This window comes from Ictidomys tridecemlineatus, chromosome 6 (assembly GCF_052094955.1).
Source record: "Ictidomys tridecemlineatus isolate mIctTri1 chromosome 6, mIctTri1.hap1, whole genome shotgun sequence".
Classification (NCBI taxonomy): Eukaryota; Metazoa; Chordata; class Mammalia; order Rodentia; family Sciuridae; genus Ictidomys; species Ictidomys tridecemlineatus.
Window position 1 is genome coordinate 187,214,560 of NC_135482.1, and position 21,038 is coordinate 187,235,597.

Consider the following 21,038-nt stretch of genomic DNA (forward strand, 5'->3'; position numbering starts at 1 on the left):
ACTCAAATACTAATAAACGATGGCCATATTCATACAGCATTGTCTTGTGGTTTACTGTCTAGCATCTCTGAAGATGAAATTGGAGGAGGGGAGATCAAGTTGCCCTTGGCAACTCTGTCTCTTCCGTCTGGTAGCAGGCCACATGCTTGATGCAGAAGAAACTTCCTCCAAAACATGTCTTTATCCCCCCAGTCTTCAACATTTCCAGCTGTGTTCCCGTATCTGCCTCTTATTTGTCTCTTTTTTTTTCCTCTTTCTGCCTCCAAAACCCTTCACCAGTGAACCCATGACTATTCACTATTGTGCCATGTTCCTTAGGATAAACATGGGAACTAACACTCAGAAGACACAAAGCCATGTAAAAATAATAACTAAATATTAAACTTTTTAATACTAATTATTAGTTGAAGAGACTTTTTTTAAAGAGAGAGAGAGAATTTTTTAATATTTATTTTTTAGTTTAATATCTTTATTTTATTTTATGTGGTGCTGAGGATCGAACCCAGCACCCCGTGCATGCCAGGCAAGCGCACTACGGCTTGAGCCATATCCCCAGCCCAAGTTGAAGAGACTTTTTAAGAAAAGAGCTACATGGGTCAACTGCAATAGGCAGCTAAACAATGTGGTGCTGCGGAGCTTTGTGGTCTAGGTAGAATTTAGCTAAAAGGAAAGACCCACTTTATGTTGTGTACCCTGTGTCAGTGGCTGCCAGACATGATTCCTTTGGGGACTTCGGGAGGTTACCCGTTCAGCAGCCCTGGAGATGGATCCCAGGAATCTGTATTTTTAGAAGCTCTAGAGTGATTCAGACACATGGCCAAATTTAGAAAACATTACTTTAAATGATCTCATCACATCTGAAACTGTTCTTAAGCTGCATAAATCTATTATGTATCCCTGAAGATACTGGAAGTTTCCATTGGTCTTACAAGGTTCGAATAAGGCAGAAAACTATGCTAACTCATAGATAGCTTTTTCCAAGTCAGGATAAAAAATAGATCAGGTGCCTGCCCACACCCTTTGACTTCTTATTCCTGTGTCAGTTTCAATCGCAGTTTCCAACAATGCAACAGCCTGCAAGTCATTAGCTATCACTCTAAACTAAACCACCACAACCGATCCAAGCTGCTGCCCTTTGAAGCATTATGGTGTCATTCACTGGGAGGGGAGAACAATCAGTATTTGAGAAAATGGAGTTGAACCAATGAGTTGGATGTGTTTACTCTGGAGGGGGGGAAAAAAGATGCAGGGAAAACGTGTAAGCCCTCTCCAAATATATTCAGTATTGAAGAGGAGGTACAGTTTGCTCTATGTAAAGAATGGGAGCAACATTCATGAGGCCTGTAGGCAGACACATCTTTGTTCAATATGAGGAAGAAGCATCCAAACATGCCTTGAGGAATGAAAGTTCCCAGCTCAGGAACTGCTCCAATAGATGCAAGCCTGCAATTGATCTTCGGATTAAGTGTCTTTTTAGGTTTCTTCCATGCCAGAGACACTGGGAGACAGTCCCATGCAGAATTAATTACGGACACGGCCAATCCGAGCTTAGCAATACAAGTTTTCCCTGGTGTCAGTGTGGAAATATTTGGTTGCCTAGCAACCAATAAATATCTATGATGCATCAGAAAATCATTAGTTTGTGTCTGAATCGATCGTGTAGTTCCTAACACCACATTTGGTTCATTTCACTCACGACAAGGACTCCCATTAGAGCTTGTTACATATCCACATGGTGTTGAGCTGCCTCTTGAGCTGTTCTAAACTCCATCAAACACTAAACCAGCCGGCCAACTCAGCCGTGATTCCACGCACACAATAGAAAGAGAGGTTGGAACCGGGCAGATGCCGAGAGGAGTTGGTGAGGGCGAAATTGCAGTCTGAGGATCTGTAAAACCATTAAATACAGTTAAATCTGGCAGAGTTCTTGGAGTGATGGTACAAGTTTAATCATGAACTCTTCAACTTTGGAATTCTGTGAATTTTTAATACATGACTAATGCCAGCATTTAAGGTATGGAACAAAGTTTAAATACATAACATACTTTAGTCATAATGTTCCATTCACAGTCTCCTAGGAAACCAACAAAATATATCTGGATACTTTTAAAAGTTTGATCTCATTTATAAAAGGGCTGCTTTATATTACAAGAACCAAAGAACTGTTATTTGTCAAACTTCCATATTAAACATCTGCCAAGATATCTTATTAGGTTTTCTTAGTAATAATGACTCAGAGTCTAAGATAAACCATGGAACCCTGTCAGATTCTATCCACACTAAATAATGGAGACACTCATTTCCGCTCCTTTGTTTGATCTCTCAAACCCAAACCGTAATTTTAAAAAGTGATTGATTTTGATTAATTTCTCTTTCTCCATGAAAGATTTAGAACTGCTTTAGGTAACTTTTTTATTAGCCAGTCCAAGACATTTGTGCTACAATAAATTAATCACATTTTTAATGAAAATGATGGCATATTAATTGGTAATTTTGGGATGAGTGTTCTTCCTAATTACTTATTAACCTTTAAATCAGATATACACAAGGGAACAGAAAAAGATTCATGTCTTTGAGTATCTAGAAGCTTTTTCAAGGTGCTTTTATAAAAAGAATCCAGAGAAACACTTTCCCCCCTCCCAGAGGAAACTTAAGATTATATCGGGAGTGAAGGGTGGTTTGCTGCTGAACATATTAATATGCTGTACAAGCTTTTGGTACCTATTCTTGGCACTTCAGTGACTCATCATTAACAGAAGTAGGGTTGAGTAAGATAGTAGAAATGATGCTCTCAAACTTTCTTTATCACTTAAATTTGTAGCTAGCTGCAGAAGATTCTGAAAAGCAAAAAAAAAAAAAAATACCATCATTAGTTGAGATGGTTGGATTGAATATTTCAATATAGTAAAAAGTGAGGAAAGCTAGACCCACAGATTTCTTGACCCATGTGTCATGTCTGGCTTCGTGGAGATGAGGAAGGTTCCGTAGAGGAGATGGGAATTGAACCCAGCTCTCTGTCACTGAAACAGTAGGTCCATTAAATGGTTGGACATCAACCAGAGGAAGAGACAGAGAAGGGGATGGCAAAGGAGACGAGTCCAGTTTTTTCTTTCTGTTGAGAAAGGGCGTTCCCCTTCCGAGGCCCCGGTCCTGCGCTCTGAGTCCTCTGGCCTTCCTGTACACATGGCACTGTTGAATAAGGGTCATTATGTGAAGGTCAAGGTTCCCTTTTCATTCCTTCTGGAGATTTACTTTCCACCTGTGCTTTGCCCGTAGGCTCTTGCCCTGTTAACTCTTCTACTTTCTCCCTTCGTGCGTTCATCATATAGGAATTTATTAAGGGTCTCATGTGAACCTGGTTATGCTTTGGCATTAAAAAAACACGGCGGTGAAATGCCATTCCTGCCTTCAAGTCACAGAGTTGATGAGAGATCAAGATGATGCGGGGTCACTGCTCTCCAGTGTGATTAGTGCCAGGAAGGAGGTCTGTGAGCCCTGGAGATTGGGGAGAAGGTGCCGTTGGACCTGACTGGGAACCTGGGGGGTAGGAATGGGTGAGAGGGAGCAGCACAGACATTGCTGACTGCCTTCTCCAACCACGACTCAGCCGCCCAGCTCTGTCCTTTTGCCTCTCCATCTTCCGTGTCTCCCTGTTAGAACATCATCCACCTGAGGAGTTATCCTGGTGAGGACCATGCATCAGGCAGTCAAGAATAAGACACCCCTGGAAAGCGCCGCTACAGGCTGATGAAGGAGTCCACATACCCTTCCTCTCTGTGTGGTTGCCCTCTCTGGTTCCAGGTGATGATGGTGGCCCTGTGTGTCCGTCCCAGCAAACCAACACTGACAAAAACCAGGTGAAAAGATACTGAAGTAGAGACAGAGTAGTAACAGACAAACCAGTATAAACAAACACCTAAAAAAGCAAATACAAAAATGAATAGAGGAATAAAACCATCTTTGAAAGGAACAGAAGAGCATGTAATAAAGAAAAGAGTAATAAGAATAACAATCCCAGCTGCATTAGCTGCTCATATACCATACGTGGTGGACAGTTTCAGTGTGTCATATGTAATCCATAAAATAATTCTGGAAAAGAGGAGACCTAAAAAAGAAAATGAAAATCAACTCCTGGAACAGCGTTTGGCACCAGGTAAAAATTCAGTTCAGTAATACATCTTGAATAGAAGAATAAATCTAATTTTTTGGAGTCCATTCCTGCTCCAGGGCAGGGACCTGGTTTTATTCTCACACATCTCCCAAGCACCTGGAGTGGCAGCTGCCGCATGGTTAGCATGCCTTACCTGAGAATGCCTTACCTGAAACACAAAGGCGCGGGCGCTCAGGGGGATTCGGTGTCTTATGCAGAAATCACACGTAAGCTGGGAAGACTTAGGACTTGTTCACAAGTCCACCCGTGCTCTTCCGCTCCTCCTCCCTCGGCATAACACCAGTCTGGCCTTTCCGCCCCCCTCTCCACAATCATTCTCTAATTATCTCAGGCCTCCTCATATTCCAGAAGCATTTTTTTAGTCTAAAACTCACCAGGAAGGACTTACACAATAGCATACATTTGTGAATAGTTAGCATATACCTATTAGAGTGGGGAGGGATGGGTACATTTACTCCTCCTGTTTGTGCTGAAAATCCTCTGGGAATGCAAAAGCAGACGAATTGCTTGTCCCTGGCTGTGGCAGTAGGGCTGCAGCTCTGGAGAGTGCACAGTTGATTCTTAACAAAGTAAACAGACTCGCTGATGCGTTAAAGCTTGCCTTCTTGATCACCCAAGGTCATGTGGCAACCTGGTCTGTGTCGGCAGCCTACAAGCCTTCGGTATAATGAGTAGAGTGAAGCAAGTTACTCCGAGTGAACCTCGCTGGCTTGGGAGGAAGGCAGGGAAAAAAAGGGGTGTTAGGAATTGCAGGATGGGGACTATAAATGGTTGTGCTTGTGTAAGTAGTTCAGGTGTCTCTGAATGTCACAAAGCATGGGCATAGATGGTTTGGGTAGCTTATAGTACTAGATTCCAGCTACTTTCATTTTCTAGTTTTTTCCCCCATCCTTTCTGCAATAATCACTATTTTTCCCATTAGCTGAATAAAATTTAACGATTACTAATATTGACAATATTACAAGGAATTATGCAATGCTCGTGTCATGGAAGTTTAAATTGATTTAAGAATTTTTGAAGGACAGCTTGTAACTATCTGTTATATTCTCAAATGCTCTCATTATGCAAACCAACCATCTCATTTCTAGATGTTTGTTACAGGGAAACGCCTGTGTCTGTGCACAAAGAGACATGGACGTGAATGTTCATCAGTGACACTGATAATAGGGAAAAGTAAAAATAACCACAAAGCTGATCAATAAAGTAATGTAGGGAGGAAATTGGTTAAACAGAGAGCGGTTTGTCGATACTGGATACTGTGAAAGATTATGTGGTGTTTCAAAAATAAGGTAGAACTACGATTCTATCTCTCTATCTATCTGTCTGTCTGTCTGTCTGTCTATCTATCTTGTATCTGTCCTTGTTATTTGTCACCTATAGCAAACACATACCACAAGACTTATAAAAATCCCCCAAAATATTATTCAGTAAGAATGAAAACCTCACTGTAATATTTTGTATGCTATTATGTGTTTGTAATTGAAATAGAAATACATTTCAATAAGTTATATATATATATATATAATATGTTAATTAGATTTCAGCAGCTAAGCTTTAGCAAGAGACCCAAAAATTGCCTGGTTTTTAACTATATGGCATAGAATAATGAACAAGAAGCTAATCTTACCTCTCCTCAGAGGATACAGTGGCTGTTCCACGGTTATTCAGGTCCCAGGTTCGTTTCCTATTCTTGCTCTGTCATGGTCCAGGAGTTGGACCATGGTCCAGGCTAAGGTCACTGCTGCAGCCAGTTCCCAACTGGTCTTGAAGAAAAGGTGAAAATGTGGAAGAGGTCCACTCACCACCTTAAGGCTCCTAACTTCTAGACTGCATGCATGATGTTCACTCTTAACCTATCGGTAAAAACTTGGCCTAACAGCCATCCCGTATAGCAAAGGGCAATGGAAATTCAAGACCTGGACAGATGACCACATGTCCAACCACAGCTCTATTATGGTAGAAGTAAAAGAAAATACACTTGGTAGACCTCTGGTTGTCTCTTCCATCACCAACACAAGTGGAAGATGGAGGGGAATGTGAAGTGTTGTTCTGAGTGAGGGATGGCCAAGGGCACCTGTGCTTTACCAGTGTTCTTTGCATGGCTTAATGTGGGTACGAGGGATCTTGACAGAGGTCACATGCCTTCAGTTGCCTAAGCTCCTGTCTAATTCCAAGTGGGTAAAGGTTCCCTGGCAACCCACTTGATCCCCATAATTTTCCCAAGAATGCCACTCTCTTCATTTTACTTTTTACCTACAATGCCTTCAGCCCACTCTCTTCCACACTAACTTCCATTGAAACGTTTCAAACATCTGATGCTCATCATGAACTGGATGATAACTATAATATTAAAAACATGACCACTGACCTCTTGGTCTCACACTGGTATTTTCTTATTCATTCTTTTACTCAATAAATATACTGGACATTTTTAACAATGATGAGTACAGTTGACACTAACTCCGCGCCCCTCCCCACCAGAGACACCCATCTAATTGACAAAAATAGACATCGGCCTCAGAAGAGATAAGTAACAATGGCAGTTGTCGTGCTCAAGTTAGTAGTAAATCTATTAAGCTAAGTAGGACTTCAGAATGGAGGCCATCACTGGGATTAGTTTTCAGTGAAGGTTGCTTAATGAGATGAGACCAGAATTAGCACCTCAGGCACAGGCACTATTTGTGTCAACATAAAGACATTCCCCTGCGTGGGGGTAGCGTGAACATTTGTTACTTGCCTGCTCTCTGCTGTGCACAGGGCCAGGCATTCTGTCTGCAAAACTCCATTTATTCTTGCAATCTATTAGTAAAACAGGGAGCCTGATGTTATAGATGAGGAAAATGAAGCAGAGAGGGCTTATTTGAACAATTGGGACTCACACAGCTTGTAGGTAGAAGCGGTATGATTTGAGTCCAAATCTATTTTCTAGATAGATCTAGATCTGTCTGGTTTCTAATTACCTTACTGTGCCTCCGATATTTTCAGGAAGGAGGAAACTCAGGAGCAATGTGCCAGGTCTGGTCTGAAGAAGGATGGGTAGGAGAGCGGACTGAGTAGCTGGGTGTCATTGAGGTTGAGGTCACCCTGGTGTCTCAGGTACCCCGGTACAGGATCCAGTTACTTGTCGGAAGTGCTGTGTCATGCTTCAGTTGGCCTTGAGTTTTGCCCCAGCCCCAGGGGAAAGGAAACCCTGCAAGTCGGTCTTGCTCTCTGGCCCACTTAACAAACCAGTGCAGGTGAAGGGTTTCGTTGGAAGAACACACCAGCAGAGTGTGTTAGCTCTTCCATGGCAAGTGCTGCACCGGAGTCCTGCAGCCTTCCTGTCTCAGGAGCATGAGTTGCTTCTGGTTATCCGTGGTCACTAGAAATGAGGGTATGTGGTCTCTGGTCAATAAGCTCTGCTACTCGACTCCTTCTCCACTCTTCATGATTTCCAAGATGGCACTCTGTTAAACTCTTCATGATTTCTGTGTGCACCCGTGGACTCGGAGGTTGCTGATTCTCCCTGGTGCTGCAACAGTCTTCCCTGCTTTCCCCCCATGAAGTCCTCTCATCTGACAGCCAGAACAGAAGTTTCCTTCCTTGCCTGTGTTCCCTCCATTTATTCTCTGACCCAAGGTATAAGCCATTTCCAGAAGATCTTTTCTCTACAAGTGGCTTAGATTATGATTCGTCAAATGAGAGAAAGAGAGTTCTAGAAAGGTAGACCAGAGAATTCGGTATTATGGAAGACCTGAATGCCAAAAGAAGTGGTTCATACTTTTCCCTAAAGGTATTCTGACTGTGGAGTGTGGCTGGTAAGGAAAGCTCTTGAGTTCTTTGAGCAGGAAAAGACATTTGCCTTGAGTAATCTAGTAGAAACAGAACATCCCTATGAAGAGAAAAGGACTCTGCTGCTCTTTCTTCATAGAGTTTTGATATATGCCCAGCTCTCCAAGTCGATATTTCATGTAATCCTCACTGCCTGCCGGTCCTGAGGTTGTGGATGTGGCAAGTAAAGGTTGGAGAGTTTCATTTTGCTTGGTACTTGGTAGAGTTGAGTTTGATCCACAGAATTTCAAATCGAATACAATAGGTTAGGTCTATTGTGACCGTGAGAACAAACTTCCAGAAGTCTGTACTTATCAGGATCCATCCTGTGTTGGTTTCAGGAACAGAACTGAAAGGAAGGGCGGGAGTGTCCAGGAGGGGCTGAACTGCAAGGGACAATGAGGAAGGGTGGAGTGGACCCTTACTGAGTGCCCACCACGCACATTTCTGGGGGTATGCCAGCAACCCCATCAACACCCTCAAGAGAAAGTTCTTATTTTACCCATTCTTTGATTGGGAACACAAGTTCAGAGATTAGAAATGACCACAGCTTCTAAGTGGCAGAGCAGGGTTAGAACCGGGTCCTGTGTGGTGACTCTCGATCCAGAGCGCTCGGTCCCTCACAGCGCTGCTTCACATGTGGCCCCACACTTGTGACTGAGGTACGGGGAGGAATCACAGTCCCATCTCCAGAGTCAGGGAGATTGTGGTGAGGAGAAGACACCCCGTGGTCACAGAGGTGGTGACATGGTTGGGGGTAAGGTGGCAGAAGTCTGTTCAGGTAGAAATTTCTCAAGCTTCCAAGGGCAAGAGCCGGAAATACAGATCAGTGTGGCTGATATCATGAGGCCCCTCGGGAAAGCAATTGGAGTCAGAGGGGCACAAGGGCTGAGTGGGGGCAAGAGGGTGGCCACTACTGGGGCCAGGAGAAACCACCAGCACCAGCAAAAGAGATGGAGGAGGAGGGACAGTTAGCATCACAGGGGAAGACTAGGAATCTATCCATGTTCAGAGGTACTCAATATGGAGGCCACGTAGAGAAGGCTCAGGAACCAAGCACCTTGCAGCCAGTGAGCTGCCAGGATATTTCCAATCATGTCAACTTTATTTATTCCATTAAGTACTGTAACCATGAAGGACAACAAAGTATGTCCTCTCTCCAGTGTCACTGCTGTGGATACCCCATTTTCACTGTGGCTCCTTCTGCCTGGTTATTGTTTTCATTAAAGTATTTGCAGAACATTTGCCTTACATAAACAAATAGAAAAATAATAATAGTTTATACTCCCTGTGAACATTATAGGAAAGTGCAGGCTTCCAGCTAATGAGGTTTGGAGACAACATAGCAATTTTGATGCCCTGTCAAGCTTGTTAAATTGCGATTCTACCAGGATTTTACACTGAGCCAGAACCACCACATCATCCCAGGGTATAAATTAGGCATAATTGGATATGCACCAACTCTTTTGGGTCACTGGGATATAATTTAATGCCATAATTGAATAAATGATACTGTGGTGGCCTGAAAAGCCCTCTTCTAAAACTTCTAGCCCACTCTCAGCAAGTAACCGGAGAGGTTGAGTCCACAGTGTGAGTTTTATACCAGGGTTTTCCAGACCTAACCGTGCATCTGAAGGATAGCTCCAATTCAGACATCTTGCTTTGTGTTTTCGGTTGAGGGGATAGGAATTTGCATTTTTAAAAAGTTCTCTGACTAATTCAGTTGAAAAGTCAGATTTCTAAGACACTCTTTTATGGGACTCAGAGAGGAAATCTTTGTCACTTATTTTATCCCCCTAAAATTTGTGCGGATTGACTTAGTGGGGCCAGGTGGGGGAGATGTTTACTTGATCATTGCTGCACTGTGTGAGTTAAGTTAGAAAAGAAATACTTATCTACTTATGTAGGTCAAACATAAAGTCAGATTTGTTTATTTTTAAATTTTTAATTTGGTGATATATGCTCTTGGTGGGCTATCCAGATTCTCTACTACACATTGACCGTGAGTGGGAGTGTCGTGATCTGAAGTTGGAGGATGTCACAGTCCAGGTTGAGCTTCCCTAATCCCAAAATCCTAAATGCAAAACTTTTTGAGTGCTTCAGGGTGCCACAGTGGAAACTTAAACTTGGTTTCATACCCCAAATCATTAAGAATATTGGATAAATTACAGTCAGGCTCTGTGTGTAATTTGTATATGAAACATAAATCAGTTTCATGTTTAGACTTGTGTGCCATCCCCCAAATATCTTATTAGATAGATGTAAATATTACACACACACACACAGAAAAAATCTAAAATCCAAAACACATCTGGTCCCAAGCATTTCAAGGAGGTGATATTCTACCTGTATATCATACTATACGACCTCTGAAGACCTGCTTTAGATGCCAGATCTATCAGGTAGATGGCCTTAGCTGAGCTATTTCCAAAGTGTCAATAAAAATGTCAATATGTAGTCTGCTTAGTACATAGAATTGTTATAAAAATCAAAGGGACGGGGCTCAGCAAACTGTTACATGCTTATGAACACAATGCATGATTATGTAGAATTAGAATAATAAGCTCTATGGTATTACCTACATCAGGACAGTCCCTGAAGAGAAGAACTTGGAGGGATACAAGCGTTGCTTAATTTAGGAAAGCTCTATTTGACTTTTGTTATCTGATTTGTGTATTGATCTTCTACCTAAGGATTCATTGGAAATCTCCTTCTTTAAAAAAAAAAAAAAAAGTTAAACTAGGGTCATTGACACACTGCTGTATTACAGTGGCTTAGGAGGCTGACGCAAGGAGATCCCAAGTTCAAAGCCAGCCTCAGCAACTTAGTGAGGCCCTAAGCAGCTTAGCAAGACTCTGTCTCAAAAAAATGAAAATGGGCTGAGGATGTGGCTCAGTGGGTGAGCATCCCTGGGTTCAGTCCCTGATACCAAAAAGAAAGGTTGAAAGTCCCTCCTCTCTCTCTCTCTCCTTGGGCTTTCTGCCCACATTCTTCCTTCTTTTAATTGCCAGACCACCCTTAAGTAAGTAGCTGCTCATCATCACCTTCACAGAATTGTTTAAAAGGTAACATCCCAGTTAGTTCCCTGTCTTGCCTTCTTATCAAGTTCTGTTTAAATTCTTTTGGTTGAATTTAAAACCAGTGGCTAAAGTACAGTTTTAGGTGAATTACTGTTATTTTCGATTTCTCTTTCTACTACCCCTATGCATAATTAAGAAATTGCTGTAATAGGAGAGAATTTCTACTTAGCTAATTACAACCTACTACTTGGAAAGAAGAGTGACATCTAAGAAGACATTTATCAGGCAAATATTAGGAGAAAGTAGCAAACTCATCAGTCCCCAGAGCTCAGCCAGGGTAGGGTTGGTATAATTTCAGACGAACTGATTAAAGGCTAAAATCCAAATTCAAAATTCCAAATTGTATATGTTTAGACTTTTCTGTGTTGTTGTTGAATTCTCATGGTAGGTTTCTCAGGAAAAGTTCAATACATTTGATAGAAAGTTACTCAAGAAAGGAAGGGAGAGAAAAGGGGATAGAAAAAGAATAAATGAATTTGTTCATTCTCTCTCTCTCTCTCTCTCTCTCTCTCTCTCTCTCTCTCTCTCTCTCTCTCTCTCTCTCTCTCTCTCTCTCTCTCTCTCTCTCTCTCTCTCTCTCTCTCATGCTGACCTTGTCGGTGCCCTGGCTGAGCAGCCTCTGTGGCTACACTTGTTAATCTGAATGTGTTCGTTCCCTTTTTCCTTCTCATGCAGAGGAAGGTAGAAAAATGGAGACATTTCAGCGACATTACAAATCATTTTCTCTATTCTTGCCCCAACAATCTTTACCAAATGACCTAATTTAATAGGATGTTTCAGATGGAAGAGTTGCCCAACCTTGCTTCTTACCAGCTCCCAGCCCTTGCTCTCCACATGACAGTCTAATTTTTGCTGCCAACACTGCCTTTGATGAAATCATCAGTAACTATTAGTTGTCATGCTCAATGGTCATTTTTGCAACCCTGATTTTTAATGGACCTCTTAGCAGTATTTGACACTGTTGAGTATTCTCATTTCCCCAAGACTTACCTTCTCCTTTCTTTCAAGACACAGATTTCTGAAACAAACTGATGTCTGTCTCTTTTTGTCACCATTTTAACTATTTAAATGACACATATTACATTATATTGCAATGATTGTTTTTATTTTATTTTATTTTACTTTTTGGTACTGGGGATTGAACCCAGGGCTGCTTTTCCACTGAGCTACATCCCCAGCCCTTTTTATTTTTTATTTTGAGGCAGGATCTCTAAGTTGCTTAAGGCCTCACTGAGACTGGCCTCAAATTTGCCATCCTCCTGTCTCAGCCTCCAGGGTTGCTGGGATTACAGTTTGTATGATACATGCTACTGCACCTGGCTTGCAAAGATTTTTTTTTTTTTTTTTTTACGTTATTGAGAAACTGGTGCTGGGCCACCAGTGTGAATTCCACAAATGAGAAACTTGCTCCTTGGTTATCCTCATTTAACTTGCTTCATCTGAGCAAAGAACAGAGGAGCAAAGACTTCTAGAGAAATCTGAAGAGATGGCCAGCACCAGACAGGGAGCCAGAGGGAAATAGCATCTTAGGAATTAACTTGTTTTCCACAAGGAAAAAAAAAATGTGCATGGGAGGTAGAGAACCTCCGGACATTGTTCTCCTGAAACTGAGTAGCACCTGATGTTGGTTGCCTAGCAACAAGAACAAGACTCTAAGTTCTTGTCTGGTTAGGAAGCAAATTTGGATGGATTCTCAACGGGATTTCAGGGAGTCATGGAGGCTCAATCTTGGTTAAATCTTTCGATGTTCAGGAGGTCCTCCTGTGTGCCCAGGCCTTGAAACTCTTAATCCTTATCAACAGATCATTATTTCTATGCTTGTTCTGGTTATCTCCTAGTAAAATTGAAAATTTCTTTGAAGGATAGAAAAGAAACCTTCATCTCATAGATTCCATCTCTCAGCATCCAGCATTTAATACATCTTTAATAAAACCTCATCAATTGATTATGTGACCTACTATCCAGTTGGTGGTCAGAGAGACCCTTCTTTTATTTTTCTTAGTGGACACAAGTTTAGTGACACTCGTAGAGACAAACTTCGCCTTTCAACTCTTAACGCCCGCCCATTGATTTTTCCATCGAATGTGCCAAAGCTTTAAATTGATTCCAGTCGTTTCGGAGAAATGTGTATTTTTCTTCTGCAGGTTTTAAGGGGGAAAATATTTAATGTATTTTCCCTAGACTAAACCAAAACCAGATAGTTTTTCCAGAAATGTATGAATGAACAACAAAGGAGTTGGTACTTTGGAAGCTAAAATATCATTATATTAGATTTCAGAAAAGTCAAATGATCCCATCCTTCATGGGACTTCAGGTGAAAAGAAAAAAATTAGTCAGGAACAGGAGAGGGAAGGGAAAAATAAATTCAAGAGCTTTCCTGTACAGACTTGTGATATAAAAATGCAACAATTAAGTATAGAGCAGTATGACAAATTATATTAGTGAATATGAATTGCTTTATAGACAAAAGAATATTCATGACATCTTTGCTATTTAAAGATAAGATAGTTCTCTTTATCACAGAATCACAAAACCTTGGATCTGGAAAAGACTTTGGAGAATTAGATTATTTTCTACCCAGTGCCAAGATGGTAGTGACCCCTCTAGGGCAGGGATCATATTTTCTGCTTCCTCTTCAAAATGTCCACAATGCTGAGCAAAGAGTTGTGCTCTTGTTCCCTTAAATACTGGTTAATGATGTGGATACTGATGACTCACAGCTACAGGGGGTAGGAAGAATCTCTTCCCCTTACTTTCTGGAATTATGTTCCTATTTGTTAATGACCCATTTTGAGCCGTGGAGCTATTGTAGTAGGAGGGATTACATCTCTGGGATTTTCCCCGTGTCACTCATTAAAATGTCGTGCAAAGAGCTACACTGGTGCTTTTGTGACAGAGGAGCATTGGCAGGCTGCCAGAATACCGCTGGTCCAAGTTCACAGGGACCCTGCACACACTGACCTGCCCCTTCAGAGCCGGTCCTGAGAGCCTCACCTCCGTGTCGCCACAGTAGAGGGACCTACAGCGATTCATGATCCATACTCCTCTCAGAGTGTACCCAGGAAGTCGTACCAGCTGTCACGTGAGGGTAATTAACACATCTCTCTCAATTATGCATGCCAGTGGAAGAATTTCAAACATTTGGCTGGATAACAAATCCATCCCCTCTGTTAGAGAAAGGTCATCCCTCTGGCCATCTGGATATTTACTTTTCTTTAGAAATGAGCTTCATGGAATTTTCTGCAGGGAGGTAAAATGAGGAGGACAAAGGGAATTTCCTAGTGAAAGTGATCCCCCCATTCAGCCTTGCCTATGCCCACACACCCGCAGTCCTCAGGTTTATATCAGCCCTTGTTTTATTTATTCTAAATACATCCTATTTAGCCGGCTCACCCTCAGGACAGATGCTGTCTCAGATGACCCTGAAGTTGAGCTCTTGTTTATCTCTAGTTGAGGGTTTCCTGTACCTCCTTCCTGTGTGTTCATAAAGGGGACAAGCAGTTACCGTGGGGGGGACAGTGGGCACCGACAGAGAGACAAGGATGGCCGTGATTTGGGGGTTCCATCTAGCAGGAAGAAACACAATGGTCGTAATCCCTAATGACCAGCAAGGTAGGAACAAAGCCTTGAGGAGGAGAAAGGACCAGAAGCCTCTTCCTGAATGGGACTAGGAAGCACCGGGCATGGGAGGTGGGCCAGCGGAGGTAGAGTAGGAGTTCACACCAGACAGAAAGGGCCACGAGAGCGTGGATGAGGCCACAGGGATGGCAGGAAGTGTTTGGAATCTGAGAGCAATGCATTTGGACTGTAGCGGAGAAGAAAATGGGGTGTGTAGGGAGTTAAAATAGCAATAATTCCTTGAATCAGGGCTGTGGGAGAATCTGAAAGCCAAAGTGAGGAGATCAGACTGGACTTGGTAAACTGCACAAGTAAAGATTTTCAGCGGGGAAAATTAAAAATCAGAAAAATGATCATTGTGACCAATAGAAGTTGCATTGCATCCCCTTGAAACGCTAAAGTGAAATCCAAACCCCAGGTAGCTCAGAAGGCGGTGCACCGGGAGACCGAGGACTTTGCGGAGGCAATCAAGTTAAAATGAGGTCACTCCGGTGAGCCCTAATCCAGGACGACTGTGTCCTTATTAAAAGGGGACATTTGGACACAGAGACAAGAACAAAGGGGAGGCCATGTGACCCAGCAGGAAGACAGCCAGCTGCAAGCCAAGGAGAGAGGCCTGGAGCAGACCCTTCCCCACAGCCTCAGAAAGAGCCAGCCTCATCAGCGCTGCGGTCTCAGGCTCCGGCCTCCGGAACTGAGAGACCAAGAAGAGGCTGCGCTGTGGAAGCCACCCAGATAGTAGTGCTTCCAGGGCAGCCAGAGCTGACCAACACAGCAACAGCGGGCCAGGTGACCTGGGGTGGGCGGGAGTGAAATAAGGTGGACCTCACAGAGGACGGTGGCAATGGGAAATCGAAGGGAGACAGAGACCAAAAGTGTCATAGAGAGAGGCTCAGGACTGAGGCCCGGTAGAAATGTCAGGGTGGGAGGAACAGCGTACCCTCTGGTCCTCGTGCTGGGCCCACAGTTCAGAATGGGCGTGGGAAATCCTGAGTTCTGGTCAGTTCTGGCTCCAAAGCCAAATACTTCTGAGATCCCCACACAAGTTACAGTCTCCATCCTCTGGGTCTGTCATAAAAGGAGAGGATGCCCCAAGGTCATCATGGGCAACCTTGGACCATCTTGGATTCCAGATGCAAGAACTTATTGGTGTTACAATGCTAATTATGGGAAATCTCGTGCTAAATCCAATAAAGCATGTCTGTAAGTCCGTCTGTGTGTATGTGTGTAAGTGAAATTTACAGTCCATCTGTTTCTAAAAGGAATTTAAGAGAACTTTTAAAAATCTTCTTCTTCTCCTGCTCCTCCTCTCTTCCTCCTCCTCCTCCTCCTCCTTTTTTCCAAAGTAGAAAATTGACCCAAAGGAAAAGAAACCTATTACAGGTCACCTGAGATGAACTCATTATTGGATTTGAACTTTAGCTCTGAGTTTCCTGGCAGTTAAGGCAAAAAGAAAAACATGTGCTTATTGTCTGATAAAAATCAGTGTAATATGATTAGTTCTTGAGAAAAACATGTAGATAGGCTGAGTGCTCAGATAAGATTACCCTTAAGAATACGCAATTCAAGATACATTAAGAGCCATGCAGAAATCCATACTCTTTAATCCAATAATTCCACTTATACAGAGGAAATAAAAAAAAAGAGAGGGAAGGAGGACTATGTGTGTGAAAACGCTTTTCTCAAAATGATTTCTGAAAGTGCAGAACTGTAAAGAGCCAGAACAGGGAAATAGTTAACTTAATTGTGGTGTGTTCATTCAGGCTCATATAATGCAGGCATTGTAGACAGAAAGACTCTCCAGCATCAGAGAGAAACAAGGTTTATGATAGGCTCAGTGAGAACAGTCAGGAGATAAAATTATTCAGTCATCAAGATTGTAAGTTCATAAAAATATGGACTATATTAAAAGAGAGTGCTCAGACATAGTAGTAATTACGGTAAGGTGGGACTCTTAAGGGTAAGCCCCCCCTACACACACACACACACACACACACACACACACACATACTCTGTGCATTTCCCAATTTTTAATAATGTTTACAATTACATTTACGAGAACAAGCCAGCTCATATACTTAAGCTTTATGTTCTAGCTCTGCTTTATGAGATTACATTTTTTAATTAAAGGCAAAAAGAGAGATTTCAGAAATGTAAAAATAGCAAACTGAAATTCTATTACTTGGAAAGAGTGTTTTAATCAATGCTTTGAAATAGCTTTGGGTTTTTGGAAGACGTGTTTTTAAAAATGTGTGGATGCATGGGTGTCCTGCAGGGCCCTCTGGTTGGCTTTGAGGTCACTGAAGCTGCTGAACTAAGCACCTGTGAAGAGGCTAGTGGTGGCTGAGGCTCCCAGGGTCCCTGGTCCTTACCATGCTTTTGGACCTCATTCCCTGGGGTCAGTCTCTTCAGGAAACTCCCAGGCACTGGTGTTCTTCCACTCCCATAACTGCCCATTCTCCTTTCCAGGTAATTCTGGGTGCCATTCTCCATCTAGTCCTTGTATTAACTTGAATGAACCAAGGAAGAACCAACTGGTTATGTTGCATGGAAACATTGTAACGTTTTACCTTTTGGAATCCTCATGGCCAGTGGCAACATTTTAGAAATGATTCCGCCTAGGCAATAACTTGAGTGGGGGAAAAAAGAGAGAAAGAGAGAGATTTATAGAAGAAAAGTGCAGGTACACATGTCAAAAATTGGCCCAGGGTTGGGCAAAGTACTTCCAAACACGTGAAAACCGATCAATGCAATACATTACGTTAATAGAACCAGGGGGGAAGGGGAGATACATCATTTCAATTGATGCGTAAAAAGTAGTTGATAAAATCCAATAAATACCCTCTCACGATCACAGAAGCGAAGTTCCTCATCGGCTTGCAGCACTTCACCCACTCATCTCCTTTCCTGACTTATTTTCTGATGTCACTTTTTTTTCCCCCACATTCTGTTTCTCATGATTTCTATTTTCTTTCTACTCCAGCATCTTCTCTTATGGGAGGCAATTGATCGACAAACTCCTTGGCACTAAGCTTTCATGATTTCCAAGTTATTTTCACTGGAATAGCCTTGGTCCAGAAAGAGTAGGGAAGACCTTTGATAAAGGAGTCTGCAATGGGGAATCTGAGACCAGGACACCCTCCACGGGCTGCTTCTTCCCATTGGTCTCAATGACTCATGGTTTATTCTAAGCACAGCCATTGAGTTTAGAATTCAAATATCAGTAACCCACAACTTACTTTCTTTTTTTAATCACATTATTCACTACTTGTCAGTTTTGGAAAACTTAAAATTCCATTTTTAGCATTGAAATTTTTTTTTTCTCTGAGCTCCTGTACTACTAACAATGTTGTTACTATCTGTTGATTGGAAACACACCTTACAAAAGTTAGTGTGAACTCAGATGATTATGTGGTTCAATCTGCATTTTATTCTTCACAGTAGAGTTTATGGCTTTGGGAACTTATCATTTATATATTTGCAAGACCCTGTTTATACTGTCCAGAAGCAGGGTTGGGTGGTGCATGCAACTCTCTGTGCCCCTGTTGGGAAACCCTCATGATTGTGGTACCATATCTATGGTGGGAAACCACGGTAAGCTCAAAGGAAAATAAATTCAAGAAAATTCTTAGAAGAAGCTGCATGTATTGTGCCAAAAAGAAGTAAATGCCCCAATACCTCAGGACCTGGAACTTGAAAACGAGGCACTGAGTTCTGACCCCTAAATTCTAAAGACTCAATGGCTCCTTGCAGCCTAGCATTTGTCCAACTAATGGCTGGTCCCACGTGTTAGCTTTAAATCTGGAATATGAAAAATGAGCTATTCACAAATCTGACTATACTGAGGCGAGTGCTCAGTGGTTTTCCCTGTTGTTTTTCACATATCTGGAGGCAGGCACAGCTGCCCTCTCTGCTCATGAGCCCCACTGCTGCCCAGGGAGGAACCCAGATCCTAGCAGCCCCTGTTCTCTGTTAAATATCATGGACAGAAGGGGTGGAGCTGGTGGGGGAGGGATTGCTTGCTTTTGTGAGCTGTACATGGGTCTGCAGGAGTGTGCCCGGCTCCTCCCAGCTCTGAGCTCCAGAACTCTTCCCCTCTTGCTGCTCTTAGGCTAAGGAATGTCTGCAGCCAGAGCTGATGCAGTGGGGGTGGGTGGCCCTCTGTACACCAGGACTGCAAGGGTGGCCTGCTCCCTTCCCAGATGTTTGGACCTTAAGTCTGCGAGGGTAGCTGTGGGAAGGCCACCGGCCAAGAACTGACTGCTGGCCTCCTAGAAATAGGGGGCCCACGGCCTCTGGGCTTCTTGTATTTAAACCCTTCATGCTCACCCAGCTGCGACCTGCTCTCTGATCACAAGGGCACTGCTAGATGGAGTTCTGTATGAGATCAGCAACATTTAGTGATTGCAAGTTTGACATAATGCACTTCCTCATAATTTATTAAAGTTGCTAATACATTTTAAAAATATGTGAAGAACATGCAAGTCTCTGGGTAATACGCTGCAGTGCATTAACCCTGCATTGATTTTGCATCTCAATCAGAGCAAAAGCCAAAGTCCTCACAATGACCGGTAAGCTTCACCATCTGGTCCCCTCGCCATCCTCACCTCTCCCCTCTGGGCTACTGCTCTTAGCCTGGCTCACTTTGCTCCAGCTAGAACACCCTGGCCATGCTTCTGCCTCAGGACCCCTGCACTTCCTGTCTCCTCTCCCCAAGTCTACCAGGCTTGCTCCTAGCTTCTTCACGTCTCACATGTCATCTTTTCATTGAGACCTCTCTCGTCAACCTATCAAAAGTTGAGTCCACTTTCTATCACTTCTCAGATCCATTTTTCTCCCTACCATGATGGCCACTGTGCTCACTGTGTGTTTTATTGATTGATGGTGTTGAGTGGCTCCCTTCCCCCATTAAAATATAAGTTCCATGAAGGCCGGACTTTCACCTGGTTCATGCCTCACCTGATCTCCATTGCTGAGAACAGTATTTGCCATAGAGTCATATCAAATATTCAATGAACGATGGAGCATGGCCGTGAATTCTGTGCAGGGCCACTCTCATTGGAAGCACCCTGCTGTGGGATTTTCTTTCCACTGAGATAATCACAGCTTGGACACTAAGGTCAGCAATTCCAGGGCTTAAGGACTTCTGGGGAAGGGAGGAGGCCGGATGACAGGGCATAGGAAGTCTGCTCTTGGTTCTCAAGAGAGCTAAGTAAGAATCCAAACTTGGCCACCTACCAGCTCTGTGAGCACTGACCAGCTCTTCGACCCAGGTCAGTTACTTCTCTGGGCCTCCGTTCACTCAATATGTAAAATAGAGGCGATGATGCAAAATCCCAGAGCTGTGGTAAGAGTCAGGGTCACAGTGTGGAAAGCATGAGGCATGTAGAACTAGCTGTCATTAAAAATGAAACCTGTTTTTCTTTATAGAAATCATTTGTAGAAATTTGCATTATTGGTAAAGTAGGAAATCATATCCTTGTGGGTATTTTCATTTTGGGAAACACCGACTCTGTTTTAAAACTCTTGGCAGTAGTAGTTTTGGTCTTAGGGTGAGGATGGGGGTTTGGGGAGATACATCTACACATACTTCTAGCAAAGTCCAGCACGTATTTGTACACTGTAAAGATCCCTCAAAGGGAAGGAAATGGCATCCAAAGCAGCAAAAGCCACCATCAAGGTATGATTGTGTGCCCTTAGGTGTAGTCCACAAGGTGTAAAGGGTTTTGCCTCCTGGGCCCTGTGGGGCTCACTGTGGGCTCTGTGGAGGGCACGGATGAGCTTCTGCTCACACGCAGCTGCACACCCAGTGCAGGCCCGAGATGGGATCTGATGTCGACACTGATCCCAGCAATAGCAAGAGCAGGCGGTCGCGTCAGGAGCTGTCCCAGAGGTATGGCTGGTGGGAGAAATGCAGAGAAGGGAAGAAAGCTTTCCAAGGATGGTTGGGGAGTGGCCAGAGTCCTTCCTGTGGAGGAAGGGCAGCTAAAGGAGGAGGAGTGGAATCTGGATGACTCAAAATGGGGGATAAGAGAGAAAGTGAAAGTTCCACACCCTCCACCTCTGTTGCTAGGGAAGCTCCGTCCTGTGGGGCTCTAGGTCTTTCCAATAAGCAAAGCATTGATAGATGCCTAAGATGTCTGTGCATAATCTTAAAGTGCTGTTTTATACATGCATAATCACTTACGTGCTGGATTGCAGGTGCCTCCTTTTCTACAGGTTTGGGAAGCTTGTGATCTAGTACGGGAGCCCCGAGGCTGCGCCCGCTGCCCCTTTTGCCCTAATAGATGAGGTGCACTGAGAGGCTCTACTTTGGCTCTTCCCTTCAATTATTAGTTGGATGCATTAAAACTCAGCCA

The 21,038-nt window shown here is 43.1% G+C and overlaps 1 protein-coding gene and 1 long non-coding RNA gene across 22 annotated transcripts in view; one reads left to right on the forward strand and one right to left on the reverse strand.

The window, feature by feature from the left end:
• Positions 1–21,038, forward strand: part of Mbnl2 (muscleblind like splicing regulator 2) — a 150,420-nt gene that overhangs the window by 64,672 nt on the left and 64,710 nt on the right. The window lies entirely within an intron of this gene.
• Positions 436–6,560, reverse strand: LOC110598669 (uncharacterized). 9 transcript variants are annotated; one of them, XR_002484561.3, is made up of 4 exons: positions 5,799–6,282; positions 2,932–4,880; positions 2,722–2,837; positions 436–1,888 (listed from the first exon to the last, which is right to left on the reverse strand). It is a non-coding gene; the product is annotated as an uncharacterized LOC110598669 (long non-coding RNA). The 9 variants fall into 9 exon arrangements; XR_013423486.1 differs by lacking the exon at positions 436–1,888 and having other exon boundaries at positions 1,967–3,916; positions 4,040–4,105; positions 4,320–4,880; positions 5,799–6,285; XR_013423481.1 differs by having other exon boundaries at positions 2,722–4,880.